The 12,742-nt window shown below is 48.0% G+C and overlaps 1 protein-coding gene across 5 annotated transcripts in view; it reads left to right on the forward strand.

The window, feature by feature from the left end:
• The first annotated feature begins 306 nt into the window (after nucleotides 1–306).
• Nucleotides 307–12,742, forward strand: part of AP1B1 (adaptor related protein complex 1 subunit beta 1) — a 53,276-nt gene continuing 40,840 nt past the window's right edge. For 3 of the 5 annotated variants that reach the window (XM_027124367.1, XM_027124370.1, XM_027124372.1), the window contains exon 1: nucleotides 307–434. The gene's annotated coding sequence lies outside the window, so the exon portion shown is untranslated. The remainder of the gene's footprint in view (nucleotides 435–12,742) is intronic. The other 2 variants (XM_027124368.1, XM_027124369.1) reach the window with 2 other exon arrangements.

The raw sequence follows: 12,742 nt of genomic DNA on the forward strand, positions 1-12,742 counted from the left end.
CAGAACCTCAGTTTTCCCATCTGTAACACAGAAGGGAAACGGACCTCAAAGTCTCTACGAACTTTTTCATCTCCATCACGTTCAATTGCTTAACGGTTAGCTGGCCTAATTTTTCTCCGCGCTCTACCGAAGACAGGGGCAGTGAAGGACGTGTCGGGGGCGGAGTTAATTCCGGTAGGCCCCGCCCCTTCTGGCCCCACCCCGCGGGCACCAACCCCCGCCCCAGCCAGTGCACCCTTGACCCCGCCCCCAGCCCGTGCGTCCACCGGAAGTGCCCGCGCGCGGGCAACTCACTTCCGCCCGGCAGGTGACAGTCGTGGGGCTCGGAGCTGCCGGCGGCACGGACGCACGGGGAGAGCAGGGGGACAAGGCCGCAGACATTTTACTGCCGCGTCGAGCAGCGCCGTGGCTCCGGGAGCCGTTCGGACCTGTGGGTGAGGAAACGGGAAGCCTGACGAGGCCGGAGAAGTGGTGGGGCGGGGAGTCAGGGGTCTGAGGTGAGGGGTTTCTGGGGTCAAAGGTCACGGAGAGGACAGGGAGCTGGAGGGGCTAGAGTGGCATCCCAAGCCAGGACGAGGCAGAAGGGCTGCGGGTTCATTCATTCGCGCCTCCTTGGCCGCCGGCCTGCACCCCAGCCACCCCAAGTCCGCATTCCCTCCCAGGGCGCCCTCCCGGAGAGACTCCTAGACTTAGGCCTGAGGGAGCCTGCGCCTGGCCAGACAGGAAACTTCTCTTTGGGTACTGGTTCCCCCTGCACAGTCACCCCCGTGGCTATCCTGAGGCCTCCTCGTCGTTCAGGGCCTTATCTCTTTGCCAAGGTTCAAAAAGGAAAAAAAGAAAAACTAAGAAATGGCCCGGCGCAGCCTCCTCTGGGGTGGGGTTGGGCTTGGTCTGTACGTAGGCGCCTCACGGACAAGTTAACTGGGGACACCTGTAATAATGCCAAAAGTACTGATGGAAATGCTAGCTACTGGTTACTGAGCTCCTCCTACTGTGTACCAAGCCCTGTGCTAGGCACTTATAATGCCTCATTTAAGCTTCCCAGCAACCTTTGTGAGGTAGCTACTGTTGTTATCCCCATTTTATCCACGAGGAAACTGAGGCACAGAGAGGTTAAATCACACCTGTAAGGTCAATTGGGTAGTATAGACAAGAGCCAGGGTTCCCACCCAGGCTCTCACGGACCTGTAAGTGCAGAGACAAAGGAGAGGCTGGAGCAAGGTTGGGGTGTAGGGGCTATTTAATATTTTTAGCTACCATTAAATTTGCACCTATATAAAGATGTAGCCTTCTTGCTTCTCGTCTGATCTTCATAAGGAGTATTTGATTCACTTTCTGCAGGATGAAACAGTTCTGTAGGCTATTGCTATAACTGATTACCTTTCAGGGCAAGAGAGGAAGTTTTTCCTGACTATTGAGAACTGTGAGACATAAAACAGGCTGGCCATGAAATGAATTTAAGAATATCCAGGACTTCCCTGGTGGCGCAGTGGTTGGGAATCCGCCTGCCAATGCAGGGGACACGGGTTTGAGCCCTGGTCCGGGAAGATCCCACATGCCGCAGAGTAACTAAGCCCATGTGCCACAACTACTGAGCCTGCGCTCTAGAGCCTGTGAGCCACAGCTACTGAGCCCACACACCACAACTACTGAAGCCTATGCACCTAGAGCTCATGTTCCACAACAAGAGAAGCCATGACAATGAGAAGCCCACGCACCTCAACAAAGAGTAGCCCCCACTTGCTGCAACTAGAGAAAGCCTGCACGCAGCCATGAAGACCCAACACAGCCAAAAAACTAACTAAAGAAATTAATTTTTTTAAAAAAAGAAAAAAACAATATCCAGAACCTCTCTTGAGAGTGGTTGAGCTGCATTCTTTTTGGAGTGAAGAGAGGAACCACGTGACCGCTAGGGGATCTTTTGGCCCTGGGTTCTTGAAGAACATTCCCAAGGGAAGGGTCTGTGTCTCTGAGAAAAGTACAGGTCCCATGGCTTCTTGACTGGGGAGCCACATCTTGTCCAGGAGCTGGTAAGGTGATTTCATGGCCAGAGGATGAGGCTTTGTGAGTCTGAGCCTTATTCCTTTGCAGAGACATTCACTTGCTCCAGTTCTGCCTCAGTTTCCCTGATAGCAGCACAGAGCTGCTGATTTCCTACCCACTCCTAGGTATTATAAGCCTTAACGAACCCTTGAGGGTTTCCACATGCTTCTGAAGAAAGCTGTGATATAAATATTACTGTAGTGCCTGTTTTTAAACTCTACGATCTGTTCTCCTAGTTCCATTGAATTCACGGAAACTTAATATTGTCACCTTATCCCCATCCTTCCAAGGGAGGATTTGAGATGAAGTGACTTGTCACAGATGGTAGGAACATGAGCAGAGCTCAGAGCATCTGGCTCCCTGTCCTGAGTTGAGCCTACCAGGCCTCTTCGACCTCTTAGAGCAGCTTCATGAAGAGTGACTTCACTAGTTTACAAAGACTCAGATCCCTTAGAGGTTGTGTAGAGATTATCTGTTGAGTGTGGTTTGAGCAGAGGCTTCACCTGAGCGACGTGAATAGCTTAGAGGTGTGATGGAAAAAGCACTCCTCGACTCCCCATCAGTTAACCCTGGGTTCCAGTCCCAGCTCAGCAGCTTCTTGGTAGTGTGACCTGGAGCCTTCTTTACCTCAGCTCTCAAATAATACCTTCCCCTCCCCACCCCCCCACCACCGAACACTGGCATATGTCGGGGCTGGACAAGGACATTTGTCAGAGCCTGTTGTGGTGGTGGGTGCCTTGACCCTAGGCAGTTGATGCCCACTGGGGGCCTGGTTTTGGGGGTGTTACTTCTATCTGCAGACAGAGACCTTTACACAGGACTTCTCCCATCCTTCTTGTTTCACTTCCTAAAAGTGTTTCAGAAGAAATTCAGTCTGTTGGTCCTCCTGGCTCTGGGCTTGGACTTTCATCTTTTTCTAGTCATCCTTTGAAGCTGTTGTATGTCTTGACTGCTCACTTCCTGAAAACCCCCACGCCTGGCACCAAAGCCTGATGTGCTGATGGTGAGCAAACATTGCTTGGTTATGAGTTTCGTGCTTTGGTGTATTTCTGAAAGCTAAAGGGGCATCTGTTGCTTGTAGGTATTTCTTTTTCTGAACAGGTCTTTTTTTTTTTTTTTTTTTGTGGTACGTGGGCCTCTCACTGCTGTGGCCTCTCCCATTGCAGAGCACAGGCTCCGGATGCGCAGGCTCAGTGGCCATGGCTCACAGGCTCAGCCGCTTCACAGCATATGGGATCTTCCCGGACCGGGGCACGAACCTGCGTCCCCTGCATCGGCAGGCGGACTCTCAACCACTGTGCCACCAGGGAAGCCCTGAACAGGTCTTTTTGCCTAAGATAGATCACTGATAAGTTATCAGAGCACAGGAATGGTTTTTGTGTTCTTCTTCGCTTCACACAGAGAGGAACAAATAACTCCAGAGAGAGAATATTACTTGGGCAAGTGGCGAATCCTTTAAAAAAAAAATTCTGCTTGAATATCCATCAGTGGATCCTCATTGCTCTCAGGCTGAAATTCACATTCCTTAGCGTGGCGGTCAAAGCCTTTTGAGCTCTGACCTCTGCCGGGTTCTCCTGCCTCATCTCTCCTACTACTCACTTCCAGCATCTCCCCAAGTTCCAGTCAAACTCAACTGCTTGCCACTTCTGCCATCCCCAGTTGTTTACCTCTGTGTCTTTGCTTTGTGCTGTTCCCACCTCCTGAGCACCAGTTCCTGTCACACACACCCACTTCTTTGCTAGACCACTACTTGGTGCTTCCCATCTGATCATCTCCTGCACCTTGCAAGCCTGAACTGGTTGTCCTGTGGCATTGATCACAGTGGGTTGTCATTGTCTGTGTACTTGGCTGTCTTCTAAGTAAACAGCTCTTAATCCCTGGAGAGGACTTGTTTTAACTGTCTGTGTCTCCAGCACCTAGTGAAATATCTGGCACATAGTAGGTGCTCAGTAAATGTCTGGTGAATGAATGAATGAATATCACATTGAATTTTTAGGATTCCTTGACTCCTAAGGAATTCAGAGCACTTCCCAGATGATCTCCTGTCCATCATCATGTCACCCCAGGGAGGTAGGGAGAAATCTGCCCAATGGTGGGAGTAACTACTCTCGAACTACTGCTACCACCCAGCCAGCCATCAGAGTGCTTCAGGGCCTCCAGAGACCTGGGGGGTTGGAGAGCAGCAGGAGGTGCTGGTGGTAACGGCTCTCCCTGTGTAGTAGTAAAAGTGGCTAACATTTATCAAGCACTTGGTGGGCTGGGTACTGCTGAGGGCTTTGCATGTATTCACTTGTTTTAGCCTCACAAACCCCTCAAGTATGTGACATTGTAATTCTCGTTTTGCAATTGTGGTATGGTTGTGCCTGTTAGGTTGTGTAGACCCCTTAAGAGCCCATGTTGTACCCTCTGTGGCCACCTTTCCTTTCCCAATCCCTTGTTCGTGAATTGTCTCCTGTTATTTAATGGAGCTGAGGAAGGGCTTGGCTATGGTTCTAGCCTCCCAAGCCTCCTGCTTTTTGGGTTTTTGGCCTTGGGCTTGACCTCTGACCTCCATTAAGAGGGTCTCCCTGAAGTTGGGAGGCCTTCTCTAGTTAAGGTAACAGTATGGTTGGTTGACTACAGAATGCCCAGAGGTCATCATCAGCCAGGATGCCTTAGTCATTGATCCATTGTCTCGTCTGTGGACTTGAGCTGCAAGATTTGTAGGTTTGGAAGTCAGGTCTCAAAAGCTTTAAAACTGGGACTTCAATGGCAGTCCAGTGGTTAAGACTCCACGCTTCCACTGCAGGGGGTGCGGGTTCAATCCCTGGTATGGGAAATAAGATCCCACAAGCTGTGTGGCATGGCCAGAAAGTTTAAAAAAAAAAAAAAGTTTTAAAACCAGCCCTTTAGTGTTGGTTTTCAGCAGTGAAGACATTTGTTACAGCTGAGCTCTATAGAGGACTAGCCTTAGGTGACATACTCTTTTTTTTTTTTTTTTTTTTTTTTTTGGGTTGGGGGCCTCTCTCTTTTTCTGCCTCTCCCATTGCGGAGCACAGGCTCCGGATGCGCAGGCTCAGTGGCCATGGCTCACAGGCCCAGCCGCTCCACAGCATGTGGGATCTTCCCGGACCGGGGCACGAACCTGCGTCCCCTGCATCGGCAGGCGGACTCTCAACCACTGCGCCACCAGGGAAGCCTGGATGACATACTTTTTATCACACCCTAATTGCTTTTAGGGTCCTAAGCATATTTAGAGTAGAATGACAAAATTTCATTATAGCAAGCTATTGAGTCTTTTCTGTGGTTTTCACTCTTTGATCTCTAAGGGCTGGGTGGCTGGATGTTGAGACACTGAGGACAGAGCCTTCATATGCCCAACATTCATTTATTCGTTTGTTCGTTCCTTCATTCATTCAGTATTTATTGAGCCCTGCTGTGCCCCTGGCACTGGGCTAAATGTGGTGACAGGTAAACAAGCCAGACAGTTTCTGCCCTTGGATTGCTTACCACATTCTAGTGGGGGAGAGAGACAAAGAAGAAATAGAAAACAAATGTTATAATTAGAAAAACAGATAAATCATGAGGGAAATGAGGCAGAGCAGCTCACCCCTGTTAAAATGTAAGCCAGATCTCAGGACTCTTGCTTAAAACCCTCCAGTGGCACTCAGCTTATTCAGAGTAAAAGCCAGAGTCCTTACCTTGACCTGTAAGGCCCCCTCCATTCTCTGACCTCATAACCCACTGCCCCCCTCACAGCTCACTCTGTTCAAGCCACATCACTTCCCTGCTGTTCCTCAAACAGGCCAGGCATACTCCCACCTTTGCACTATTTTTTATGCCTGGAAGGCTCTTCCCCAGGCAGTGTCACCTCTCAAGGAGGCCTTTTGTGGCCACCCTGGTTAAATTTCAACCTCCCACTCGTCCTCCCCCACACTCCCTATCCTCCTTCCCTGCTTTCTTTTTCTCCATAGCATTTATCACTGTCTGAGATACTATATATGTTACTTATTTATCTTGCTTGTAGTTCCTGTCTGCCATTAGGATGTAAGTTCTATGAAGGGAAAGGTTTTTGTCTGTTTAATTCACTGCTTCATCCCCAGCATATAAACCTATTTATGGCTCAGTAAATATGTGAATAGGAGTACTGGGCTATGAGGACAGAAAAATACCTACTTAGTGCGTGCAAGGATGGTATCTTTGAAGTGATGTCACCTAAGCTGAGATTTGAAGGATAAATCTAGAAGCTGGAGAGATAATCCAGGCAGAAGGATCAGCAAGTATGAAGGCAGTGAAGAGCTTGTCAACTAGAGGAACACAGAAGGCTGTGGGCCTGGAGGGTTATAGGCGGAAGGAAGGGCCTAGCTGAGCTCACATCATAGCCTGTGTCAGAACCCCCTCTGCACACCTCCCCCAGTAATTTGTTTCCCCACTTCCTGCAGCTCTGGTCACCCTGAGCTGATGCCCAGGGCTGGGGATAGTGATCTGATGGTGATCTGAAGGAAGTGGCCTGAACATTTCTCCCATTGGAGATGTTGCCACCTGACCGTCTACCCTTTGCCCTTTCTTCTCTCTCTTATCATTTATCTACTTACCTTCCATTTACTGTCTGTAAAATGGGCTAGGGTGTTTGGCATTCTCAATTTCAAAATAGCTTGACAACCAGAACAGATGTAGCTCTGACCCTGGCAAACACCATGAAATCAACATTGGGAAGCTGCTCTCTAGCTGAGGTTGGTTTACAAAACATGAAATTTCCCTAAGAGGAGGATTGAGCACCAGTCATTTGAATATTTACTGAGCCCCTACTACTTGCCAGGTACCAGTCTAGGAGCTAGGAATACCGTAGGGAACAAAATGAACAAAATCCTTGTCCTTATGGAATTTCATTATGGAGGGGAAAAAAATAGATAAGTGTTTTATCCTATGTTGGTGATAAGTACTTAGAGGAAAAAACAGAAAGAGGAAAGAAGGATAGGAAGTGTGGGGGATTTGTTGGGGGTGTGTACAGTTTTAAATAAAGTGGTTGGAGAAGACCTCAGTGAGAAGGTGACATTTGAGCCAAGACATGAAAGAGGTGAGGGATACATACACTACCAAATGTAAAATAGATACCTAGTGGGAAGCAACTGCATAGCACAGGGAGATCAGCTCGGTGCTTTGTGACCACCTAGAGGGGTGGGATAGGGAGGGTGGGATAAGGAGGGTGGGAGGGAGACGCAAGAGGGAGGAGATATGGGGATATATGCATATGTGTAGCTGATTCACTTTGTTATAAAGCAGAAACTAACACACTATTGTAAAGCAATTATACTCCAATAAAGATATTAAAAAAAAAGAGGTGAGGGACTGGGGTGGGGGGGAGGAAAGAAATAGGTGCGGGAGATTAAGAGGTACAAACTTCCAGTTACAACATAAATGAGTCACAGGTATGAAATGTACAGCGTGGAGAATATAGTCCATAACTATGTAATATCTGTATGGTGACATATCATAACTAGACTTACAGTGGTGATAACTTGGAAATATGTATAAATATCGAATCACTATGTTGTGTAAAAGGAACTAACATAGTGTTGTAGGTCAATTATACTTTAAAAAACAAACAAACTTACAGAGACAGAGATAAGATTTGTGGTTACCAGAGGTGGGGGTTGGGGGAAGGGGAATTGAATGAAGGCAGTCAAAAGGTACAAGCTCCCAGTTAAAAGATACATAAGTATTAGGAATGTAATGCACAACATGATAAATATAATTAACACTGCTGTATGTTGTGTATGAAAGTTGTTGAGAGTAAACTTAGATTTCTCATCACAAGGAAAACATTTTTTTTCTGTTTTATTTTGTATTTATATGAGATGATGGATGTTCACTAAACTTACTGTGATAATCATTTCATGATGTATGAAAGTCAAATCATTATGCTGTACACCTTAAACTTATACAGTGCTGTATGTCAATTATATCTCAATAAAACTGGAGGGGGGAAAAAAGATGAGGAGCTGAGCCATGAGACTTTATAGAGAAAGAGCCTCCTTGGCAAAGTGAACAGCATGTGCAAAGGCCCTGGGGTTGAAACATGCCTGTTGTGTTCCAGGATCAGCAAAGAGGCCCGTATGGCTGGAACTGAGGGAGTGATGGGGAGAACAGTGGAAGAAGAGTTTGAAAGAGATAATGACAGGGAGGGTGTGTGTGTGAGAGACAGAAGCGGGTATGCATCTCATCTAGGGCTTTGTGGGCCATGAGGCCATGGTAGGGACTTTGGCTTTTACTCTGAGTGAGACAGGGAACCATTGGGGGATTTTGAGCAGAGGGGTGCCATTGTGTGATTTAGACTGTCATAGGACCATTCTGGCTGTTGCCGGGATGGGCTGTCAGGTGCAGTGTGGAAGCAGCTTTGGTAGCAATCTCAGTGGGAGGGGATGATGGCCTGGGGCCAGGTGGTAGTGATAGAGCTGGTGAGAAGCCCCCTTCGTGGACTCGGAATTCACTTTGAGGTTAGGCCCGACAGGAATTACTGATGGATTAGATGTATGATATGAGAGAGAGTGTGTTATCAAGGGTAACTGAGGTTTTGGGCCTGAGAACCTGTCAAAGATGGTTTTGATAATAACTGGATAATGAAGACTGCAGGATGAGTCAGTTGGGGGATAGGAGGAAGCAAGTGGCAGTTTTTATCATTTTAAGTTTGAGCTACCTGTTAGCCATATAGACATTCCAGTGATATCAGGCAATTTGAATATATGAGCTGGGAGTTCAGAGGAGAGGTTGGGCCTGGGGATGTAAAGTTGTGAGTTGTCAGCACATAGATGGTACTTAAAGGCATGACACTGGGTGAAGCAAGCAGCTGGAGGAGGGAAGAGGGCCTCTGGGAAAGGGCAGAGGAACCAGGCCTGAGCTCTGGGTCACTCCAGGTGTTGAAGGAGAGGGAGAGGAGGAGGAACAAAGGAGACTAGACAGTGGGGTAGAAGGGAAAGTGGAGAGCATGACATCCTGTAATCCAAGGGAAGAAAATGTTTCAAGGAGGATGGAGTGATCAGTAGCATCAAATGCTTGTTAGCATGAGACTTGTCATAAGATCACTGCGTCTTCTGCTGGCAGGGTCCAACTCACCCTGGCATCCAAGGCTGTCTTTGAATCTCATCCTTCCCTGACTAACCTCATCTGCTCCTTTCCCTGCCATGATCTTGCCTTCAGCCAAGCAGGGGTCTCACAGACTCCTAAATATGTGTGCTTGTTTTGGCCTTGGATATGTCACTCCTCTCTCAGCATCTCTAACTCCTCATTTTTAAATAGGTTACTGGAGAATTAAATGACACAGGGGCTCTAAATTACTTAGCACAGAACCTGTGCCCCAGCCAGTGTTTGTGTTTGTTTAGTTATTCTCAATTCACTCCCTGTTATGTGGTCATCTTGTGGGTCTTCTCCATGTCACCTTCGCCCCACCCTTTCCAAATCCGACACATATTTTCATGTCCAGCCAAGCCCCTTTTAATCCAAGAGGGCTTCCTTTGATGCTCCACTCATCTCAAAGTCTCCTCCTCAGAGCTTTGGTGGCAGTTATCTGGAGGGCACGATTACTCTGCTGTTCCCCTGAAGTCCTTCACCTGCCCTCTGAATCTGTAGGAGCCATCAGGAAAAGATTGTTCTTTGTCTGCTGTGTGTGAGCTCCTGTGTGGGGCGCAGTTGCAGGCTTGGAGCTGATGGTGCTCCACACTGTTAAACATGCTATATCCAAAATGTGACAGATTTTCAGAAAGTGTTCCCAATGTATAGGCGGGAAAACTGAGGTCTCAGGAGCCTAGTTCTTTAGTCTTTGGCCTCTGTTTCCTCATCTTCATTGATTTAAGGATTGTTCAGAAGAAGCCCCTATTATTTCGTTTATTTATTTATTTTTGGCTATGTTGGGTCTTCATTGCTGTGCCCAGGCTTTCTCTAGTTGCGGCGAGCGGGGGCTACTCTTCATTGCAGTACGCAGGCTTCTCATTGCAGTGGCTTCTCTTGCTGCAGAGCAGGACTCTAGGAATGTGGGCTTCAGTAGTTATGGCTCACGGGCTCCAGAGCGCAGGCTCAGTAGTTGTGGCGCACAGGCATAGTTGCTCCATGGCATGTGGGATCTTCCCAGACCAGGGTGCGAACCTGTGTCCCTTGCATTGGCAGGCAGATTCTTAACCAATGCGCCACCAGGGAAGTCCTTGTTATTTCGTTTTTAAGGAACTTTTCCTTGGCAGCAGATCTTTCCAGGCATTACTGCTTGTAGATTAGTCGAGAACTGGCCCTTGATGCTAGAATTCAGTCCTAGAGACTCAGTGCTGATAGAAGAACGTTTGCATGTACCATTTGCCTGCCTTTAGTTCCTTTTCATTTTGAGACTTTAATTGCTAGTGGGTCTCAGAAGATTGACTTTGACTAGTCAGTTTTCCTCCAAATCCCAGGAGACCCATAACTGGGTGATCTCATCCAGACAGGCTTTCACTAGGCACATTACCAAGGTTGACATCCCTGCTGTCCAAACTGGATGGGCTGGCCCTAAAATAACCTGTAATTCAACCTTCGAGGGACTCGGCAGGGATGTGTGGCAACATACTTCACATACCATTTAGCCTAGAGTGTGTGTGTTTCTGCCAGGGTTTCATCAGAGAGGAGGAGCTGCCTCACTGGACACAGTGAGATGTGTGTGACCTCATTATGGAGCAGGAGTAGAGTGTGTCGGCGCTACCATTTTCTAGCTGTGTGACTCCAGACAAATGCCTTGACCTCTCTGGGCTTCGGTTTCCTTATATGAAACTTGGGGTATTATCAATACCTTCTTCACAGATTACTGTAAAGCTGTTTACGTAGTTTCTGGCCCATAGCACATATCCATCTGTCATTACCACTTCCATTGCCACCTTTGTTTCAATTCTTGTGCCAAGCCCAAAGGAGAATACAGTATTTTCTCATAGTAATTGAACTGGCTTGAAAGAGCCTATCTGAGTTTGGTGACCACATTGTCTCAGAGAGAAAGTCTGAAATCTGGTTTCTCTACTGCTGACTCACCTTTTTTTTTTTTTTTTCTCACTCTTGTGGCCTCTCCTGTTGCGCAGGTTCAGTGGCCATGGCTCACGGGCCCAGCCGCTCTGCGGCATGTGGGATCTTCCCGGACCGGGGCAGGAACCCGTGTCCCCTGCATCAGCAGGCGGACTCTCAACCACTGCACCACCAGGGAAGCCCCTGACTCACCTTTTAATCTTCAAGGTGGCCTTACCTGTTTACCTGTCTGTAATGTGAACTTGAGTACTGACTTGTGAGGACCTTTTCCTTTTTTTTTTTTTTTTTCAATTTATTTATTTTATTTTTCTCTGTGTTGGTTCTTCATTGCTGTGCGCGGGCTTTCTCTAGTTGCGGCGAGCGGGGGCTACTCTTCATTGTGGTGTGCAAGCTTCTCATTGAGGTCTTCTTGTTGTGGAGCACAGGCTCTAGGCACATGGGCTTCAGTAGTTGCGGCACGCAGGCTCAGTTGTTGTGGCTTGCGGGCTCTAGAACGCAGGCTCAGTAGTTGTGGCACATGGGCTTAGTTGCTCCACAGCATGTGGGATCTTCCTGGACCAGGACTCGAACCCATGTCCCCTGCATTGGCAGGTGGATTCTTAACCACTGCGCCACCAGGGAAGTCCCCCTAGCTTAGTCTTGACTGTCCTTGAGCAGGTTTCTGAAAGCTATTCATCAGGCAAGGGTTTAACAGTAAAATTCAGCACTGAAGTTGGAAGCCACCAACACAGACTTTTAAGGATCAGTTTTCCCTGCCCGGATATCCTTGAATTCAGAGATGGGTCTTGGGAGCTGGATCAGACCTTGTCAGATGTCTTTCTCCCCGTTTCGCTTCCTCAACTTCTCTGGCTGGTCTCACTACACCGATAGTCTCCCTGGTTCCATCACTGGATGCCGATGGCGTGCAGTCCACTGTGCTGGTGCTGCCAACTTCATGCTTCTTGTCCGACTGCAGAGTATGGGCTGCTCTGACATGAACCACTGCCCTGAGACTAGAAAAGTCCTCCCCTGGCCATTGGCTGGCCATTTGGGGAATTGCTTGGCTTGTTACTGTTTTCCCTTCTACTGAAGACCTAATGAGGTTTGCTGGCCCTGGCTGCATTCTGAATTTGTTTTCTTTTTTGTCCCCTTGGAAACGTTTTCTGTCGTGCTCTGTGAATGATCATGCTCCATATTCTCTTGTTTGATACCCAGGAAGAACACTCTGGTGAGGAAGTGGATTCCACCTCTAGCAAGGAATCATAGAACATGAGATGCAGGAGGGATCTTGTCCTTTAAACTTTGTCTTCAAACTTTTTTCTGTGGAACTATGGGGTGTCTGAAGGGCCCCTGGTGAGGAGGGGGAAAAGTGGGCATAGTGAAATGAGTCAGGCTCTGGGCCCTCACCGTTACTTCAATCAGAGCAGTTCCACTTTTATTTTAAACAATTTAGAAATGGGGTGATGGGGGGTGGGGCTTGAAAAGCCATTGATGTGGTTGAATTCTCTTGTTTGACAATTGGAGAAAGGAAGGCCCAGAGATGGGGGGTATTTGCCCAGGGTCACACAGCTGTTGGTAGCAAAGCTAGAATTCCTGGCAGCCATCTTGGCATTGGATCAGCCGTGCCATGTTTGTGGAAAGTTAGCTGCAAAGCCTCATGTTCCCGGTTTGCCCAGTTGTCGCTGTCTGGCACTCATCAGGGAGTCCTATT

Source organism: Aethalodelphis obliquidens, unplaced genomic scaffold (genome assembly GCF_003676395.1).
Source record: "Aethalodelphis obliquidens isolate GAN/ISIS:26980383/991018 unplaced genomic scaffold, ASM367639v1 scaffold28, whole genome shotgun sequence".
Lineage (NCBI taxonomy): Eukaryota > Metazoa > Chordata > Mammalia > Artiodactyla > Delphinidae > Aethalodelphis > Aethalodelphis obliquidens.